This window comes from Brassica napus, chromosome A3 (genome assembly GCF_020379485.1).
Source record: "Brassica napus cultivar Da-Ae chromosome A3, Da-Ae, whole genome shotgun sequence".
Taxonomy (NCBI): domain Eukaryota; kingdom Viridiplantae; phylum Streptophyta; class Magnoliopsida; order Brassicales; family Brassicaceae; genus Brassica; species Brassica napus.
The window spans coordinates 13140698-13149975 of NC_063436.1; positions in this window are offsets into that span (position 1 = coordinate 13140698).

Here is a 9278-nt window from a genome sequence, read left to right on the forward strand (position 1 = left end):
TTTCAGTCGTCTGGCTGTAGACGACTTACCTGGAAGTCGTCTGGTCAACGCAGAGGTTATTTTTGCAATTGACTTTGAAATCTGTAACCTGAGACGACTGAAAGTTAAGTCGTCTACTATTGTTTGGTTTCAAAAAAAATTCCAAAGAACCTAGACGACTTACATTTCAGTCGTCATAGGTTAGTTTTGTATTTGACTGGATAATTTCAGAAGTTTGACTTCCCCAGACGACTTACATTTCAGTCGTCTGGCGAAAATTAAAATAATAATATTTTTTTTAAAGTAAACGACTTACAATTAAGTAGTCATAGGTTAGTTTTGCAATTGAAAAAAAAAACTTCAAGATTTAATTATACACAGACGACTTATAATTCAGTCGTCCACCAGACGACTTAATTGTAAGTCGTCCAGGACTTTTTTCCGAGATTCTGGTCAAACCTCGTAAATCCTGGACGACTTACATTTCAGTCGTCTCGTGGACGACTGAATTATAAGTCGTCTGTATATAATTAAATCTTGAAGTTTTTTTTTTCAATTGCAAAACTAACCTATGACGACTTAACTGTAAGTCGTCTACTTTTAAAAAAATATTATTATTTTAATTTTCACTAGACGACTGAAATGTAAGTCGTCCAAAAAGTCAAACTTCTGAAATAATCCAGTCAAATGCAAAACTAACCTCTGACGACTGAAATGTAAGTCGTCTAGCTTTTTTGGAGTTTTTTTTAACCAAACAATAGTAGACGACTTAACTTTCAGTCGTCCGAAATAACAGATTTCAAAGTCAATTGCAAAAATAACCTCTGCGTTGACCAGACGACATATAGTTTAGTCGTCTAGACAACTTATATTGAAGTCGTCCGCGTCTTCTCCACTAGTTTTTAAGTCTTCTACGTTAGTTTTTGAATAACTTGTATTTTTAAGAGTGATAAGTAACTTCAAGATATGTAAAACTCATATTTACAAAATATGTTCTCTCCCTTAGTTTTACTAAATTTGACTAAGTTTTTCAATGCAAACTTATAAAAAATATGATATGCTTTGACTAGTTACTATTGTTTGTTTCCATCTCTTACCAACATTCTTGTTTATTAAGATGAGAAAAAGGCCATTGGAGTTTATTATTGCATATGAGAGATCCAAAGATAAGAAAAAGGCTACTGAAGTCAATTATTTCATTGATTTGTAAATGTGTAAACACATTGTTAGCACATTTAATACATCTTGGAAAACATTATTACTGATTTTACAAAAAATTCACAACTAAAAGAGTATACATGCAATTCATAAAACAGACCACAAACAAAACTATTATAGATCATTCATCTACAAAGACAAGCTTGGATTCCACTTGAGTAGACAAGACCAGACAACTTTTAAGAAGTCCAGACGACTTCTAAGAAGTCCAGACGACTTTCAGGAAGTTCAGACGACTTTGCCAGAAGACTTTTAGGAAGTTCAGACGACTTCCAGACGACTTTACAGGAAGTCCAGACGACTTTTAGGAAGTCCAGACGACTTCCAGACGACTTCCAGACGACTAACAAGTAAGTCGTCCCAGAAGTCTTCCAGATCTGAAAAACTTGCATATTAAATCCAGATCTGAAAAACCTGCATATTCAAAAACGTTCAAATGGCTTAAAAACAGAAAAAATGAGTGGAAGATTAGATAAATCTACCTTTACAGAACACACAAAAATACATATCTAAAAATAATAGATCTACCTTTAAATTAGTGGAAGATGAGTACCAAATAATTAAAAACCTGCAAAAAAAAAAAATAGATTAGTAACAAAGACATGAGACAAAATTGAAAAATTCATATAAAGTTTGGTGTTTTCAAGTCAAAGAGATTAGAGTGGGTTTGGAGAGTTTTAGTTTGGGAAAAAAGTAAGAACTTTATACAACAAGAAGTTACCAAATGAAGAAAAATCAGACATAAGAACTTACCAAAACGCTCAGAAAAATCCAGACGACTTCCTAGAAGTCCAGACGACTTCCTGGAAGTCCAGACGACTTCCTGGAAGTCCAGACGACTTCCTGGAAGTCCAGACGACTTCCTGGAAGTCCAGACGACTTTGTCAGAAGACTTCCAAGAAGTCCAGACGACTTCCAGACGACTAACAGGTAAGTCGTCCCAGAAGTCTTCCAGATCTGAAAAACCTGCACATCAAATCCAGATCTGAAAAACCTGCATATTCAAAACCGTTCAAATGACTTAAAAATAGAGAAAATGAGTGGAAGATTAGATAAATCTACATTTATAGAACACACAAAAATACATATCTAAAATTAATAGATCTACCTCTAAATTAGTGGAAGATGAGTACCATTTGATTAAAAACCTGCAAAAGAGATAGATTAGTAAGAAATACATGAGACAAAACTGAAAAATTCATATAAAGTTTGGTGTTTTCAAGTCAAAGAGATTAGAGAGAGGTTGGAGAGTTTTAGAATGATGAACATTACATTTTTGTTGCAGCCATTTGAGAGGAGGAGAGAGAATGTGTAAATTTTTCTTTATATAGGGAGACAAAAAATCCAATTAGATTTAATATTTTTGACTCAGACGACTTCCTGGACGACTTATATTTCAGTCGTCTGGTGAAGAAATTAAAACAGACGACTTACATGTAAGTCGTCCAAAAGAGTAATATTTTTAGCGGGAAATTAAATATTTTTAGCGGGAATTATTCAACAGACGACTGAAATATAAGTCGTCCACACCCTAAACATAACCCCTAAACTTAATTATCTAATTAAACACTTCATAAAACCAAATCAAACTTGAAAAGTGTTTACTATACACAGAAATAAACACATATAGGTGAAAACTAATTTTTGAAAAAAACATTTTAGTTTTCCAAAATCTAACCCTAACAATACATACAATACTACAACATATGTTTGCCAAACTCCTAAACCAAAGTATTTCATGATTCACTACTTCCACTCATCTATCTTCAAAACAAATCAATTTTATCATATCTTAATTTATATCAGTTAAAACTGTTTATAATTACTTGATTTTTATTTTTTACGCATCAAAATATTTTTTTACAAGATTTATAAATTATTTTTAAAATAAACTGGTACCAGACGACTTACACTTCAGTCGTCCAGACGACTTCCAACATCTCAGACGACTCAGACGATTTACTGGGGCTATATTCGTAAAAATGGCTTCTGTTTTTTTGTTTGATCACAAGGGGCTGAGCTGTAATTTCACTAGGCTTTTAGGTTAGTTTTGCATTTGATTCAAGTTTGGGTATAGGTTTGGAATTAAAATCAAGTTGTGGGTTAGTTTTGGCAAAAACCCCTAAAAAAAAATGGTCTTCTGTTTAAATTCTATTAGATTATGTATTTATATGTGCAATTTGACATATATTTCAGATGTTTTTTAAGAAGGTGCAATTTGACTTATATACATAATTCATAGTGGTTTTTTTATATATATACACCAAGTTAGCTACCTTCATTCGAATCTAACTTATTATATTACCGTCACATTAATTATATATCTCATTTATTTAGTTTCTATAAGTGCGATTTGACTTATATTCATATTTGTTTTTGGTTTAGTAGCTTATAATCATAAGTGGGTTGGCGAATTACTTGCAGGTTTTTAGCAGGAAGAAAAAAAAGAATAACTTACAGGTCCTACATCATAACCAGTTGACAAAAGAAAAGTGCTCATAAATAATATATAGCGTCACGCTAATTGCTAATGATACTCGAGCTTGTAACCTAATTGGCCAATCGCAGCTGCAGCACTACAATTACGCATATGCTTTCCTTCAAAGAATTTTTCAACGAATCTTCTAAACTCTCATTTTTTTAATCTCCTAAACTCATCTCACTATAAAACGGAATACTCGATCAATTCATCCAATATTTACCATCATTCCTATAGTTTAGTTCCTTACCAATATTTACCATCAACCCTATCGTTTAGTTCTTTACCAAGATCTACCATCAATTCATATCGTTTTCATTATCTGTCTTATTATATTATTTGAACCTAACTTTATCTCACCTCATGTTTTACGGAAATGCCACTGTTTTTAATTATTGGTATGATTTTCACTAAAAGTAATTTGGCCATTACTTACATATAAGACCATTTAAATAGAATGCACTATCACACCTAAGATTATTTTTTTCTTTTAAATAATATTTTTTTCTTTTAGATATTTCATATTTTACTAAAACACAATCATATAAAAGTATTTTTAATTCTTATTGTTTAGATTGTTGAACAAGCTCCTCTAAACGACGCAGCTTTGGCGTATGCAGCTAAAGGGAAAGCCAAAGTGGGCTTCGGAGATAAGGGCCCAACAGATGAAGAAGAAAGAACCGCGCAACGGCTTCATTTGAAACACGACAAGGTGGTGGCCAAAAGCAAAGTACAGATGACGTCGAGGTGTGAAGATGGTAATGGAGTGAAGCTGTCAAATCGGTTCTCAGCCCTTGATTGTGGAGCTGCATAGGATCAAGACATCTGTCCAAGAACACTAGGGTTTTGACTTTGTGTATAAATACCTTAGTTTGTAATCTCAAGTTTCCTAAGTTGAATGAAATGCATTTTCAGTAAACAAAGCATCATCTTCTTCAAATTACAAACTTCTTTATGGTATCAGAGCTATGGCGATGGAACCATACGCTCCTCCTTCTCTCAAGATAGTCACCTCGGTGACAGTCAAGCTCACAGACACAAACTACATCCTATGGAAGCGGCAGTTTGAGGCGTTTCTGAACGGGCAAGGTCTGTTAGGGTTTGTCACCGGATCAACTCCACAACCCGTTCCCCACCTTACAGTACCAAACATCAACGGTACGAACACTCCCATCCCAAATCCAGATCATGCGCTGTGGTTTCAAACAGATCAGGTGATACAGTCCTGGTTACTCGGGTCCTTCTCTGAAGATATTCAAAGTGTGGTTCTTGACTGCGCAACATCAGCTCAGATCTGGATGACTCTCGCAAACCACTTTAACAGAGCTTCGTCTTCACGGTTGTTCGAACTCCAACGGAAACTGCAGACAACATCAAAGCAAGAGAAGCCAATGATGGACTACTTGCGCGAAATCAAGTCCATCTGCGATCAACTCACTTCAATAGGGAGTCCAGTACCAGAAAGGATGAAGATTTTCGCCGCTCTCCTCGGGTTAGGCAAAGACTATGAACCCATCAAGACCAGTATTGAAGGGACTATGGACGCAGCACAAACTCCGACGTTTGATGACATCATACCGAGACTCACAGCCTTTGATGATAGACTTCAGAGCTACCGTACAGATGCTGATGTTACTCCTCACCTAGCGTTTAACTCAACTAGAGGCAAACCTTACTTCACAAGGAACAGAGGAAGAGGCAGAGGAGGACGTAACTACTTCACTACGCGAGGCCGAGGATTCCCTCAACACATATCTTCTGCCTCAACATCCTCAAGATCCTCTGTCTCCTCTGAAGCTGAATCTAGACCTGTATGTCAAATATGCGGAAAGACAGGACATGTAGCGGTAAGATGCTGGCACAGATTTGATAACGCGTATGATGATGTTCACAGTGCACTAGCGGCTCTCCGTATGGCAGAGATTCAAGATACGCAAGGTCATGAGTGGTTTCCTGACACCGGAGCATCGGCACATATCACCAACTCAACAAACCACCTTCAACATTCACAAGCATATCACGGGTCTGACTCAGTGATGGTTGGTAATGGTGAATTCCTCCCGATAACTCACACCGGGTCATCAAGCATCTGTTCTTCCTCAGGTAAGCTACCTTTAAAAGATGTATTGGTGTGCCCAAATATAGCTAAGTCTTTACTTTCAGTGTCAAAACTCACTAAGGACTATCCGTGTGCTTTTGACTTTGACCGTAATAACGTGCTTGTGTATGATAAGGCAACCAAGAAGGTTCTGCTTCGGGGAAGAAACACTAGTGGTCTGTATCAGGTGAAAGGGTCTAAGTTTCAGGCGTTCTACTCCACCGGTCAAGCCGCTGCAAGTGATGAGATCTGGCATAAACGTCTGGGACATCCCAATCCAGTTACACTCCAACACCTATCATCTATCAAGTCTATATCTATCAATAAGAGTTCAACAGGCCATTGTGAAGCATGCAAGATGGGAAAGAGTGCTCGTCTCCCGTTTGAAGCTTCAACGTTTCGAGCAACACGACCTCTTGAACGTCTTCATTGCGATTTATGGGGTCCAGCTCCAGTCACTTCGGTCCAAGGATTTGTCTACTATGTAGTTTTTATCGACAATTTCTCTAGACATAGCTGGTTGTTTCCTTTAAAGAAGAAGTCAGATTTCTTCTCTGTATTTGTTGCGTTTCAAAACAATGTTCAGAATCAATAAAATGCTTCTATTGGTTCTTTTCAATGTGATGGGGGTGGAGAATTTGTAAGCAACCAATTCTTGACACACTTACAACAACGTGGGATCAAACAACTCATCTCATGTCCACACACACCGCAACAGAACGGCCTAGCTGAAAGGAAACACCGTCAGATCACTGAAATGGGATTGTCTCTGCTGTTTCATAGTCAGGTGCCTCAGAAGTTCTGGGTTGAAGCGTTCTTCACCGCAACTTACCTAAGCAACATGCTACCACACAGCTCACTATCTGATCATAAAACCCCCTTTGAAACTCTACACAACAGAATGCCTAACTATTCAGCTCTGAAAGTGTTTGGCTGTGCCTGCTACCCTACCTTGAGAGACTACACAAGAAACAAGTTTGATCCTAGGTCGTTGAAGTGCGTTCTGCTTGGCTATAGTGAGAAGTTCAAAGGCTACCGTTGCTTAATGCCATCAATAGGCCGTGTATACATCAGCAGACACGTAACATTTGATGAAACAGACTTCCCCTTCTCAAATGTCTATCAACACCAACGAAGCCAAGCAAGAACTCCTCTGATGGAAGCTTGGTACAAGAGCATCTCTGTGGAGACACCCAACAGAGACATAAACCGTAGTACAACTGCTTCAATCAACTCTCCTATAATAACAACAGCTCAAACCCCTGCGGCAATACATCAAGAAGCACGAGTTCAAACGCCACACAGGTCTGAGACTGTGCCAAATGGAGGATCTACATCAGCCTCATCATCGAGCACCACATCAACCACAACTTCCATTAACAACAATGGAACACCTGCTGTGAATGAGACGCGACACAGTATGGTCACTAGATCAAAGTCTGGAATTGTCAAGCCAAATCCAAAGTATGGTCTGTTAACAGAAAATGTGGTATGTGTGGAGCCAAAGACAGTGGCTGAGGCTCTCAAACACCCAGGGTGGAACAACGCGATGTATGAAGAGTATGATAACTGCATGCTAGCTAATACATGGTCGTTAGTTCCTTACACGCCAAATATGAAAGTGTTGGGGAACAGATGGATACATAGAATCAAGCTGAATGCAGATGGTACAATAAAGAAGCTGAGATCGCGCCTAGTTGTTCAGGGTAACAATCAAGAAGAAGGTGTAGATTACCTGGAAACATACAGCCCAGTGGTCAGAACAGCCACAGTCAGATTGATCATCCACATCGCTACGGTGCTCAAGTGGGATATCAAGCAAATGGATGTTGCAAACGCCTTCCTCCATGGAGACCTGACTGAGACAGTTCACATGCGTCAACCTACTGGATTCATAGACAAGACAAGACCAGATCACGTGTGCTTGTTACACAAATCGTTGTACGGTCTCAAACAATCGCCAAGAGCATGGTTTGACAAGTTCTCCTCGTTTCTGATTGAGTTCGGTTTCAAATGCAGTATCAAAGACCCCTCTCTGTTTGTTTTCTCAAAAGGAAAGGATGTCATCATGTTACTCTTGTATGTTGATGATATGCTAATCACGGGGAACAAGTCTGAAGCTATGAAGAAGTTCCTACACGAGATCAACAACCAGTTCAGGATGAAGGACCTCGGTAAAATGGAATACTTTTTGGGAATACAAGCGAAGTATGAAGAGAATGGAGTCTTTCTGACGCAAGAACGGTACGCTCTGGATCTTCTGGCATCAGCAGGTATGAGTAGTTGTTCTGTTGCGGACACTCCTCTCCCGATTCAATTGAACAAAGTTCCAAATCAAGACATAGCGTTTGAAAACCCAACTTACTTCAGAAGCTTGGCCGGTAAGTTACAGTACCTCACCCTGACAAGACCTGATCTTCAGTTCGCAGTGAACTTCGTATGTCAGAAGATGCACGAGCCATCAGTATCAGATTACAACCTACTGAAGAGGATCTTGCGGTATGTTAAGGGAACAGCTGAGTGGGGTATAAAGTTCAACAATGACACGGATTTTACAATCCGAGCTTACAGCGACAGCGACTGGGCTGGATGTCCGCATACAAGGCGATCAACGGGTGGTTTCTGCACGTTTCTGGGAACGAACATCATATCTTGGTCATCAAAGAAGCAACCAACAGTCTCGAGAAGCTCTACAGAAGCAGAGTACAGGTCTCTGTCCGAGACAGCTTCTGAATTAAGTTGGCTCTGTTCAATAATGCGTGAAATAGGAGTGCCAGTTCAGGTAACTCCAGAGCTATACTGTGACAATCTGTCATCAGTGTATCTTACCGCTAACCCAGCGTATCACAAAAGGTCAAAACATTTTGAGCTTGACTACTACTACGTAAGGGAAAGAGTAGCTCTTCGTGCGCTTGTGGTCAGACACGTCCCAGCCTCTAAACAGCTTGCAGATATATTCACGAAGTCTCTGCCGTATGTTCCTTTCGATGATCTGCGCTTCAAACTTGGCGTTTGCGTACCACCCACACCAAGTTTGAGGGGGACTGTTAAACAAGCTCCTCTAAACGACGCAGCTTTGGCGTATGCAGCTAAAGGGAAAGCCAAAGTGGGCTTCGGAGATAAGGGCCCAACAGATGAAGAAGAAAGAACCGCGCAACGGCTTCATTTGAAACACGACAAGGTGGTGGCCAAAAGCAAAGTACAGATGACGTCGAGGTGTGAAGATGGTAATGGAGTGAAGCTGTCAAATCGGTTCTCAGCCCTTGATTGTGGAGCTGCATAGGATCAAGACATCTGTCCAAGAACACTAGGGTTTTGACTTTGTGTATAAATACCTTAGTTTGTAATCTCAAGTTTCCTAAGTTGAATGAAATGCATTTTCAGTAAACAAAGCATCATCTTCTTCAAATTACAAACTTCTTTATAGATAACTAATTAAGTTCTTAATTGTTATTAAAAATACTATATCATTTATTTATTTTTTAATAAAAATCTAATAATTAT